The following is a 13,169-nucleotide window of genomic DNA, read 5'->3' on the forward strand; positions in this document are numbered from 1 at the left end:
GAAACAGAAGAACCATGAACACATGTCTCAGCCAGATGGAACAGAATAATTATTATCAAGAGATTTGCAAAACAATTTCACCACTCAAGGAACCCCCAGAATCAAAGAATGAATGTGAGAAAAACAGAAGAGTTAAAGAAAAAGAAAGCTTCCAGCAACATATGATCCTGCAATCCCCCTCCTGGGCATATATCCAGACAAAACTATAATTTAAAAATCTACATGTATGTTCATATGCTATGTTCATAGCAGCAATACTCACAATAGCCAAGAAGTGGAAGCAACCTAAGTGTCCATCAACAGATGAATGGATAAAGAAGATGTATATGTACACAGTGGTATATTACTCACCCATAAAAAAAGAATGAAATACTGCCATTTGCAGCAGCATGGATGGACCTAGAGATGATCAGACCTAGTGAAATAAATCAGACAAAGACAAATATCATATCACTTATATGTGGTATCTAAAAAAAGATACAAATGAACTTATTTATAAAATGGAAACATATTCACAGACATAGAAAACAAATTTATGGTTACCAAAGGGGAAAGAAGGGGGGAGGGATAAATTAGGAGTTTGGGATTAACAGATATACACTCTCTATATAAAATAAACAACAAGGATTTACTGTACAGCACAGGGAACTATATTATAACAACCTATAATGGAAAAGAATCTGAAAAAGATATATATGTATGTGTGTATACATATATATACACACACATAACTGAATTACTTTGCTGTATATCTGAAACTAACACAAAACTGTAAATCAACTCTAACTCAGTTTAAAAAAAAAGAAAAAGAAACCTGATGGTTAGTCTTGACACTCCCCACTCTCTCACTAATCAGCAGATCCTGTTGATTTCAATATCTATCAATCTTTCCCTCCAACCATTCCTACTAAAATAAGTACAATTCACTTGCCTACTGCCTGTTTCTTGGAATGAGGCAAAACCTTCATTGATTCCCTGTCAGCTAATCATGAACCCTTAAACCCATTCTCCAAACCTCTGTCTGAAGGATGGAAAATGAAACACTGACTGTCTTTACTGGCTTAAAATACTTCAGGTGCTGCCACAGCTTGAAAAATAATGCCCAGTGTCTCTGGTCCTTCATGTCCTCCTTACTGCCTTATTCTTTATTACCCTGCCACCACACTCCACAAATATAGGATTCCATGTAGCTCTCCACAAACACCAAAGTGTGCACGTTGTACTCACATGATTTCTTTTTTCATTTCTTTTCTTCAGCCCTGGACTCCTCCATCAAGAGCCCACGTATGTATCACATTATTTCTTTAACAGGTTGTAAACTGACCACCATCAAAGAATGCTTCAGACGGGGTTGGGTACTCTCACTGCAATCTAAACATACCTCTATCACAGTATTAAACATGTATATTAAATTATTTCATATATGTGTCCACCACCAAGCTGTACAGGCTTACCTCGGAAATATTGCAGGTGTGTTTCCAGGCCACTGCAATAAAGCAAATAGCCCCAAAAAACTGAGTCACATGAATTCTTTGTTTCCCAGTACTTATAAAAGTTATGTTTACACTATACGGCAGTCTATTGTGTTATAGCACTTTGTCTAAAAAGATATGCACACCTTAATTTAAAAATTATTTATTACCAAAAAGTGCTAACCATCTACCGGGGGAAAAAGGGGAGAGGGATAAATTGGGAGATTGAGATTGACATTTACACACTACTATATATAAAGTAGATAACTAATAAGGACCTACTGCCTGGCACAGGGAACTCTACTCAATACTCTGTAATGGCCCATATGAGAAAGAATCTGAAAAAGAGTGGATATATGTATATGTATAACTGATTCACCTTGCTGTACACCTGAAACTAATACAACATTGTAAATCATCTATACTCCAATAAAAATTTAAAAAACTGTTAACCATAATCTGACAGTGCAGGGTTGCCACAAACTTTGAATTTGTAAAATCCACAACAATATTGTGAAACTCAATAAAGCAAAGTGCAATAAAATGAGGTCTGCCTCTACATACCCAGATGAAAAGCGTCGGTTGTGCCCTATTCCTCTTTTCCTCTTTGTAGCCTTGATATTAGCACGTCACTTCTTATAAGGATTTGATGAACTCACTGAAACCAGGTTTAAGACACAAACATGTGTATGTGCTCACTTGCACATACAAACTTATGCACACATAGATACCCAGGAGAAATAGAGATTACTTAGTTTAAAAGCAGCACATATAAGGAAACGGAAACATTTTAGTAAATTAAAAGCTGAATATGTGTGAACAGTGAATGCAGCTTGCTCAAAACATGATTTGTGTTTAGGTTGCCTTATTTGGAAAGTATGTGACAGTTTCAACTCTAACTTTCCTTGTCAACACCAATGGGACTATCTTCAGTTCTCGGCGAAGAGAGAGAAAGAAGGTTACAGAGATTAGTGTTGAAATTGCCCCTTATCATCTATGGCAGCAGTCACCTCTCTACCCCTCAGTTTCCTCATGGGTAAAATGAGAAAATTAGGCCTCTAAGAGCCCTTCTGGATTTAAGATTCTATAATTCAATAAGTGGGCACATGGGGTGGAGAAGAGGACGGAAACAATGAGAGGAAAAAAACAAAACTTACACCCGATTCATTCCACTTGCACCTATCATAACACATACACGTGATTTTGATTAAAGGAGCTGCATGAATTTTAATGTTTCAAAATATTATACATGAGTATTTATATTACAGAAATATGTAGTTACAAGGGAATGTGAATACACTTTATTCTTTTAAAGTCCAATAGGTATTACGTGATAACAATGTCCATAAATGTTCATGATCTTAGTTTCATTTTTCTTTTCCCAAGATAAAATAGTTGTATTAAGATAATGTTTGAACCTGGTAGGGATCTAATTCCTTATGCAGCCGTGCTCAGGAAATCAATGCGATAGAGCTAAGGCGTCAGTGCACATTTATTTGGTCAGTCATGTCATAAAGAAGTGTTAAAATCTTCATATTTTTCTATGGGAAGTTTTGAGTGCCATTAAAAATATATGTGCTTGCTCTGATGGTACTCAGTGCACTGGTACTTAGTGCATTACTGTGTACTTTGCTGGTGTGCAGTAAATGATTGTTTAGTAGCTGATTCATTAGCATCCTAGTAAAAATGTGCTATGTAGAGCACAATGGTATAGGTTTCAGAGCATCATCAATGACTAAGAAAATACAGAAAAGCAAGATTTATGATGATAGCGTACAGTGTGATCTCTGCCATGTAGGGGGACTCTAGAGGAACATTAATTAATTTTTCTTTCATATAAAGAGCACATGTCTGTGCAAAAGATGCAGACAGTACAGTATGGATCCAATAAAAATAGAAATGTCACTCTTCTTTCCATCCCATCTACAAAATAACTTCCCAGATATAACCATTGATGACAGCTTGGTGTATAAGGGTCTAGATATTTTCTATGCCATTGTAATCGGATGTCACACAGAACTTTGCCTGCTGTTCTGGAATTGCTGGAGGCCAAAGCTGAGGGCAAATGTGTGCAAGCTAACAATTGGCATGGTTAATTGATCCTCAGTTTCCTCATGTCAAGAACCAGGGGGTGCGGGGCGGGCTTCCCTGGTGGCGCAGTGGTTGAGAGTCTGCCTGCCAATGCAGGGGACACGGGTTCGTGCCCCGGTCCGGGAAGATCCCACGTGCTGCAGAGCGGCTGGGCCCGTGAGCCAATGGCCGCTGAGCCTGCGCTCTGCAACGGGAGAGGCCACAACAGTGAGAGGCCCACGTACCGCAAAAAAAAAAAAAAAAAAAAAAAAAAAAGAATGGGGGGGACTTCCCTGGCGGTCCAGTGGTTAGGACTCCACACTTCCACTGCAGGGGCCCCGGGTTCGAGCTCTGGTCAGGGAACTAAGAGTCTTCATGCCACCCAGCATAGCCAAAGGAAAAAAAAAAAAAAAAAAGAATGGGAACAATAATAAATTTCCTCCCTAACTCAGATTATTTTTCTTTTAATTGATGAAACATAAGCAGAAATCGTCTATATAAATCACTACACAAACAGGAGATTATTCTGATTCCTAAAAAATGAAAATGTTTTGACACTACAATGCCAAAAACAGCAAGCAAGAAGCCCTGAAACCTATGAACACACACCTGATTTAAATGTTAATTAAATTGAATATATATTTTGTGGTAAAATCAGTGCCTGCTCCATAAAATTCCTGCTCAACTGAAGAGTGTTCACTGAATAACGATAGATTCTAACATTTCATAAACTGTCCCTGAAATTACCAAACGACATATTATACAAACATTAAAACTGATTATGATGTGTTTTCCTCTCGTTTCAAGAAAATCTATTACGTGAACTTCAGAATACAATAATAGTCTGTGCATGACCATTGCAGCATGAAAGGCATACCCAAGTACAGAAAACAATGAGCCTAAAATGAAAATAGTTGCAGTCAGCTTGTAGAGCTGTAACTTTTAAAAACTTTAGTTTATTGTGTCTTTTCACTTTTGTAAATACAGGGGAATGTAGGAGATAGAGAAAATCAAAGGGCCAGCAGTTATTTTTTTACTATAAGATAAACTAGGAGATAAAATCGGTACACACACTAATATAAGAAATGTATCTCCATGGTCCTTGCCACGACTGACTGTGTTCCCCCAAATTCATATGCTGAAAGCCTAACCCTTAATGGGATGGTATTAGGAGGTGGGGCCTTTGGGAGGTCATTAGAATTAGAGGAGGTTATAAGGGTCAACACTCACGGATGGCATTAGTGCTCTTCCAAGAATCAGGAGAAAGCTTGCTTCAATGGTTCTGTTCTCTGCCCTGTGAGGATGTAAGAAGTCAGGAGTCCGCAGCCTGGAAAAGGGCCCAGACCAGAACCAGAATGTTCTGGCACCCTGATCTCAGACTTGCAGCCTCCAGAACTGTGGGAAATAAATTTCTGCCGTTTATAAACTAGCCAGTGTATGGTATTTTGTTATAGCAGCTGGAACAGACTAAGACAGTCCTACAGTAATACATCCCTAACACATTTACATATTTGTATTTATGCATAGTTGCTCCATAGATATTTAGTAACACATCTCTAAATACATAATAAGAATGAATGGAGGGAAGGGATTCTTTCCCTAGTGGCTTTGGACTTCACTAATAATGCTTATTTTTTTAACATTGTTTCTTCAAGCCCAGAATCTCACAGTAGGTTGAAGGATTCTCAGTTTCTGCTCAGACACTCCTTCATTTGGGGCACTGAGCAAGAAATGGCCTCTCCAGACTTACAGGAACCATTATCATTGGAGAAATTGTTCAGAGCAGAACCGGGTCTACAGGAGCACCCATTTCCCCATCACTTCTTGCTCTGAGCCAGGGCACAGAGAGGAGGAGACCCAGGCCTGCCCTCAGGGAAAGACCCCTCTGGCAGAGAAGTCGGAGGTCTTGGATGTCAGTAGTCTCCATCCACTGTAAGCCTAACTGAGATGCAGGTGAGTACACAAGGTGCCATGGATCTTCAGGGGAGGACAGAGGGGCAGCTTTCCTAGCAAAGAATCGTGTCTTCAAGACATGGAGGTTTGCTAGAGATTTCATTCCTCATGTCTCCAAACTGCACCAGCTGTAGGAGTCAGGGTGGGAGCTGCATAACACGGTGAAGGTTGAGGCTGAAGGGCTCAGAAGAACCTGGAGCAGCGTATCTGGAAACTTCAGATACGGTTCTGTTTTCCCACAGAAACTTTCTGTGGGAAATATGGAAATAAGAATGGTTGGAACAGGGTGTCGCACAAGCAGCCAAAGAGAATAGGCAGAGGAGGAGAGGGTTACAGCCACAGCTGAACTGGATGCCAGGATTGAGGAGTCCAGCCACTTCCTTTGCCTCCAGGGAGCCTGAGGCCCAGAGAGAAGGGACTTGTCTTTTGAGGCTGAAAATGGCAGAAGGGCCAACCAGTGGAGGCCTGTCCCTATCCTCTGAGGACCAGCGAGTGGTCATGTGGGTGCTGCTGGACCTGGGAACAGCCTAGGACTAGCTTTGAGGAGGGAGGGAGGAATAAAAGCCAGTGGCAATGTTGCCCTTGACCAGCCCCTGCCACCTCGCTTCTTGCTCCCATTCTCCCCCCACGTCCGCCAGGCCCTTCTAACCACCTGCTGCCCCAGGCAGACCTCACACCCGTCCCAGCCTCGCTCAATGGAGTCACCACCCAGGCACAGGACGGAAGGCGGACATAATGCACAGCCTGTGGCTGGTGAGGACATACTTTTGCCCTTGCACTTGTGTTTCTGCAGCAGCCTGGAGTCCATCTCCAGGGACTTCTCCCCACCACCCCATCTTGGTCTGGCCACAGGCAGAGGCAGCCTGTGGACGCAGGTCCAAAAGGGGACAAAGCACCATTTGCAGCAACATGGATGGACTTGGAGAGCATTATGCTAAGTGAAATAAGTCAGAGAAAGACAAATACTGTATGATATCGCTTATATGTGGAATCTAAAAAAATACAACAAAATGGTGAAGATAACAAAAACGAAGCAGACTCACAATAGAGAACAAGCTAGTGGTTACCAGTGGGCAGAGGAAAAGGGGGAGGGGCAATATAGGGGAAGGGCATTAGAGGTACAAACTATTAGGTATAAAATAAGCTACAGGGATATATTGAACAACATGGGGAATATAGCCAATATTGGATAGTAACTATAAATGGAGTATAACCTTTAAAAAGTGTGAATCACCTGTAACTTATATAATATTGTACAGCAACTATACTTCAATTTTTAAAAAAGTAGGGGGAACAAAGCAGAAGCAATGGCCCGCAGGTCCTAGGCACGGGGGCCTGGGCGGTCGGGGCCCCATGGCACCCCTGCCTGCCACAGTTGTCCCCACGAGGGCAGCCCCGCCTGTGCCCCCATCTGACCGGCTCCCACCTGCAGTAAGCACTGTCCACCAGCTATTTGAACTGTAGTTTTACTGAACTGAATGTTCAAAATACCAAAACCAGATTCAGCACTACATTGTGTTTTCATAGATTTTAGTTTTATAAATATGAATATCTGTTTAAATTTCCCAAACTGCCATTTGAAGTGGAATCAAATATTCTTAAACTATGTGAGAAACTGAAAATTTTATTACTCATCAATAACCAAAATTGACAGGGATGATGCATAAAATAGACTCAAAATACTTCTAAAAGTATGTCTTTTTCCAGATAGTATTACTCTGTGAAACTGACCTGGAACTCTAATCTCTATAATCTGTCTAGTTTTTTTTTTTTTTGCGGTACGCGGGCCTCTCACTGTTGTGGCCTCTCCCGTTGTGGAGCACAGGCTCCAGACGCGCAGGCTCAGCGTCCATGGCTCACGGGCCCAGCCGCTCCGCGGCATATGGGATATTCCTGGACCGGGGCACGAACCCATGTCCCCTAGCATCGGCAGGCGGACTCTCAACCACTGCGCCACCAGGGAAGCCCAATCTGTCTAGTTTTTAAAGACATTAATGCTTAATCTTTAGACTGGAAAAAAAAAAAAAAGGCATCGTGAATGATAATTCCAGAATCAGCCTGTGACCCATTACACCTCAGTGGATTTGGTGGCTTGATCTTTTCTCATTCTAGTGTAACCCCAGCATCCCTGGTTCTTAATTCTTTAAACTTTAATTAAAAAACAGCAGGAAAAGCCAAGAAGATAAAGCAGATGAAAATCCCTTTATAGCCTGTAGTACAGTGAATAACAGTTTGAGGGGATGAGGAAAATTTTGTTCAAATATGAATATGAGCCATGAAAATGTATTTCTTGTGCACTACCATTTCACAGAGGAAAACCATATCAATCTTTTGTCTTGTTGCACCAGAAATGTCAGAATCGAGCTATCTGAAAAGTCTGTGTATCAGATGTACAGGGTTCTTTTACCTAGCTCATTTTCTCCCCTTCGGCAGTATTATTTAAGCTTGTTGTTGAATTTACTGTGGTATCGGATTCATACTCTTGCAATGCTGTCTGAACTGAATGATGCGGCCATTTCAGTAATGTAGCAAATAGGAGAAGTCAGCTGTAGGTTTGTTGAAGGGCAAATTAGCCTTCCTGCAATCTTCTATGCTATGGAACTGATCTGGTTGCCACATAATTATAGCCTGAATTGGGATCCAGAGTTAATATAAATGAGACTAGTGCCTCGCCTGGTGCCCTGCACGTAAGATGCATTCAATAAATATTTCCTCTGTAAATAAATGAGTATGCAAATGAGGAAAGTATTTGGGGAGGTAGAAAATAAATTAACATAATGACTTTTCTGTACTGGAAGTATTTATGGAAAATAATCTGAATAAAAATTCTTTAATACTCTCCATTTTTTCCACTGATCCATTTAGTGTGTTATAAGCTTGATTTCTTTATTTGAGATAGAATACTTAATCATGGAGGTTTACTTATTTGATTAGATTCACTGATTTTCCTGAGCTGAGTGCAGTTACAGGCTCTCACAAAAAGGCTGGGTGACAGTATCTTGCAGTGAGAATTATAAGTAGAACAAAGTGCTCCCTGAAAGCCTGCAAGTGAGAGGCAGAAGAAAAAGAAAGGGTCAAATAATAAATCACAGAGGAATAAATGTCTTTGCCCGGGATATGCAGTCAGCTCTTCCTACCAGGAAGTGAAACATCTCCCTTCTGTATTTTCTTTTCCTAACGTTGGTGGCGTTATCATTCTTCCCATCATTCCATCTTAAGACTCAAGCCCATTGTATGGTCTCCATGAAAAGCTCTCTGACTGCTTCAGTTTTCCCCCTCCAGAAATTTTGGCTGAAATTTATTTCTTGTGCGCTTGTGTAGGAGTGGACAACAGGAATGACTTCTCGAAGAAAGGACAGTGAAGCCGAGACCTGAGGTTTAAGTCAAAGTTTTCCCTGTTAAGGGGGCCTGAAGGAGAGTGACCATTCCAGGCAGAGAGAACACAAATTCAAATGCAGAGTAAGGCCTGTTTGGGGCCATGGGAAACGAGGAAGGTTGACACCCTGCAAAGTGTGAGTGGCAGGGAAGTGTCTGATATGATCAGCTTTTTACAAGGCAGTTTTATCGTGGTTAATAATAAAAATGTAGGTAGATATAAAATGGGGGATTCTCTTTCTACGAAGATTCCCGCACCCTCTGGGAAGGACCTCGTACAGAAGGTAAGCCAGTAGAAAGGGTGTTTCTCCCATGTGATGACTCTGCCCTGTAGCCAGTGTTGGCAGCTCCAAGAGCAGCATTTCACCCAAACAGACAGACTGAAGGCTTTCCTGGGATTTCTCAAGCCAATACGTGCTGAGCATTTCCTGACCAGTGGTTTGAACTTCTAAGTCCATGAGACATAACAGCTCTGTGTTCTTCTCATAGAACAGAAGATAATCTGAAGTAAGAGAGAAGCAGGGGTGAGAAGTAAAGTAAGTCCTGGAAATCTCTCTCCCCATAAGCAAATACCCAAGAGTAACAGTGGATATGTCTGATACTCTGGGTTTAACAAGGCCAGGCCTTGCTGGTTCCTTGTTTAAATATGAACATAAACAAAGCATTCCTTTGTGTGTTTGGTACATTAATAATAATACATGTTCCCCCTTTAAAAGTTTTTACTAAAAGTCCATGATGCTTTAGTTCCGCCATGACTTCCACACCTCTCTTTCTTTTTTGTCTGAAAGTCAGATGAACTCAAACCACTCATCACAGAAAAAATAAAGAATCAAGTAACACTGTTTTCAGTGTTTTAAATTTACTGGTACTCTCGTTGTGCTTCCTTTCTGCCTAGAGTGACTCTGAGGAAAGTAACAAGCTTAGGTAGGAGTTAACACCTTCTGTCAGATAGATTTCTCAATGCCCCTTAACTGATGCTGCAAAGAAAACTGTAGAGTCCCCAGGCACAAAGCCAGCTCTGCCTGAATTCTTCCTAGATTATTTTATTTAAAGACATTCTCTCTTTGGATCTCCCTCTGTTTATCCAAATTTCTTTAGGCTTAGGGCACAAATTAAAGAAAGCTTTCCCATGATGTATTGTAGTAGGCTGAATAATGATTCCCAAAGCTATCAGGTCCTAATACCTGGAACTCGAGGATGTTACCTTACTTTAAAAAGTATCATTTCAAGTAAAATCGCTAGCTACTGGGAAGCAGCCACACAGCACAGGGAGATCAGCTCAGTGCTTTGTGACCGCCTAGAAGGGTGGGATAGGGAGGGTGGGAGGGAGGGAGACGCAAGAGGGAAGAGATATGGGGATATATGTGTATGTACAGCTGATTCACTTTGTTATAAAGCAGAAACTAACTCACCATTGTAAAGCAGTTATACTCCAATAAAGATGTTAAAAAAAAAAAGTATCATTTCAGATGTGATTAAGTTCTCAATCTTGAGATGGGAAGATTATCTTGGATTATCCGGGTGGACCCTAAATGCTATCGCAGGTGTGCTTATAAGAGCGAGGCAGAGGGAGATTTGACACATATACAAATGAGAAGGTGATATAAAGATGGAGCATACAAAGATTTGAAGGTGCTGGACTTAAAGACTGAGTGATAGGTCCACAAGTCAAGGAATGCCAGCAGCCACCAGAGGCTGGAACAGACAGGGCAGGATTCTCTCCTAGCACCTCCAAAGGAAGCACAGCCCTGCCAACATCTTGATTTTGACCCAATGGTACTGACTTTGGCTGTCTAGTCTCCAGAGCTGTGAGAGAGTAAGTTTCTGTTCTACGCCACCAGGATTGTGGTATTTTGTTACAGCAGCTACAAAAATCTAACACACATGAGACAAAATCTGCCTTTCTTGTATTTCTCTTTTCCCTTTGCCTGTCATTTGTATTTAATTGGCTCTTCAACCTTCCACACATATTCATGTAAGTTTTATTTTAGTTTCAAGCAGTCTCTATTTCAAATCCAGCTCTGGACTCTGTTAAATCCACATCATGGAGAAAGAAAGAAAAGAAAGAAGAAAGAAAGGAAAAAAAGGAAAGAAAGAAAGAAAGAAAGAAAAAAAGGAAAGAAAGAAAGAAAGAAAGAAAGAAAGAAAGAAAGAAAGAAAGGAGAGAGGGGGAAAGAAAAATGAAGAGCATATCTTATCAAGAAGTTGTCACCCACATTAGAAACAAAGACAAGAAACAATAAATTGATATGTCATTTCTAGAAATAAAGTGATTTTTTTCTATTTTCTTAAATTTTTAGGTTATTTATAGGAAACAAGAGTTAGGTCTTATTTATAGAAAACAAGAGTTAGGTCTTCTATAGGAGGAAAATTATTTGTTTCCAAGCTTTCAGTTATTATTTTATAATGTATGACTTTCCCTCAGGGGACTTGGATTTGTGCCTATATATTGTGACAGCCAGGTTGCCAAGGATGGCAGCCAGCCATGTGGCAGGGTCAGTGATGTTTGCCAAATATTTCTCCTCTCCAACCCCACACACACATTTCCTGGCACGCTTTCAGTTAAGCAGGCGCATGTTCCTAGTTCTGGCCAATGAAATATGAACAGAAGTGACATGTACCAATTCTTGCCTGAGGAGGTAAACTTTCCAAGGTTTATTCCACAGGGGCTCCCCTTTTCTGAAGCAGTGACAAAGACTGTCTGTGGCACAATGTGCTGTTGCTACATGGAGTCTGGATCAGCCTGTGTGTGGGTCCTGCTGATGCAGGTGGGACCTGTATGGTGAGAGAGAATAAATTTGTGTTACGTTAAACCACTGACATATTGTGGTGTTTACTGGAGCATTTCCTAGTCTATTTATGACAAATGAAGGATGTTTCTTCCTTGCTCCTAAGTTTCTGAGAGTCTTAGTGTTCAATCAAGAACTGGTAAAAATTTGAACTTATGATTTCTTAGTAACTTTACCTGGGAAGATATTCGGATTCAGAAGAAAACACTGTATTAGCCCAACTTGAAAATTAGCACAATCTGAGATGAGAAATAATTACTTTTTAAGAATGGAAGTGCATAATTTCTGTGCAAGAGTGTACAATTCTTTATAAACACATTTTAGTTATGACTGCAAAACACATGCTTGTCATTGTCTTTTTTTTCTTTCCACAAATTTAGGCTATTAACCTCTTACCAAAAGCAATAGCTAGAAAATGTCATTTTTATGGAACTATATTATAAAATAGTATTTTCTCTTTAAGCAACTACTTTGATAAAATTTCATAAATTTTAAGAATTTTATTTTCTCGGGTATAGAAAGCATTATAAGTTTGATGAAATGTGTTAAAATATTTGAATTATGAGATTATGAAATAAATGGCATGCTTTAAATAAAGGCATACATGATCACCGTTAGTAATATATGTTTTGAAACAATTTCTATGTCAAGATATTTCAGAGACAGAAATAGCTAATATAATGGAAATATATGATCAATGAACTTAGAAAAAAACAATAATTGGTTCAGAAATCTTCACTTATTGAATTGAGAATTTGACTTTTGATCTGAAAAAAAAAAAAGGCATTCACTAGCTTGTCATGCCTTCTGAAAAACAGATAATCTGTAATTTCTTGTTCCAGGAATTCCTCATTAGAGATGTTCTCATCAGAGTATTCCACCAGATGTGAAAGCTCAGAGAATTCTCCAGAGAGGTTTATCACAATCAAACCTACAGCCACCTGGAGAAATGTGTCGTTATTCAAATATTTAATAGTAAATATAAAATGCACACGACTGACACAGAAAATAACAAGCTGAGGTCCCTCAGGAACTTGACGACAGGGATATCTGCTGGAATAGGAAAACTTAATGATCCACGGAAATAAAACAATAATCAAATTTGTAGATACAGGAAGTTACAATTATAGCAGAGGTACTTAAAAGACTATAGTACTGTAGATAAGCAGGTAAAATCATTATTTTGCAACTGATGAGAAGTCTTACCTTTTCTTCTCTGAAAACTATATCTATCTAAAACTTATTTCTATGAAAAATGAGCTCTTTTGAGACTCATTTGCACCAATTTCCCATCAGGTGTATTATAATACATATATTTAATAGTATCTCAAAGTTGACATTTATTTATTTACCATGATACTTAATTTATTCAAGGGCCAAAATGAAAACTCATAGGAGGTATTGAACGATAAAATAGCTTATGCAAATGGCACAAATTGAGATGAGAACAAGGTATCCCCTTGATTCTCTTTGTCTTGTAGTTAAAATTAACAACTCTAAAGTCATTTAG

Source organism: Stenella coeruleoalba (assembly GCF_951394435.1).
Source record: "Stenella coeruleoalba genome assembly, chromosome: 1".
NCBI classification, from domain to species: Eukaryota; Metazoa; Chordata; class Mammalia; order Artiodactyla; family Delphinidae; genus Stenella; species Stenella coeruleoalba.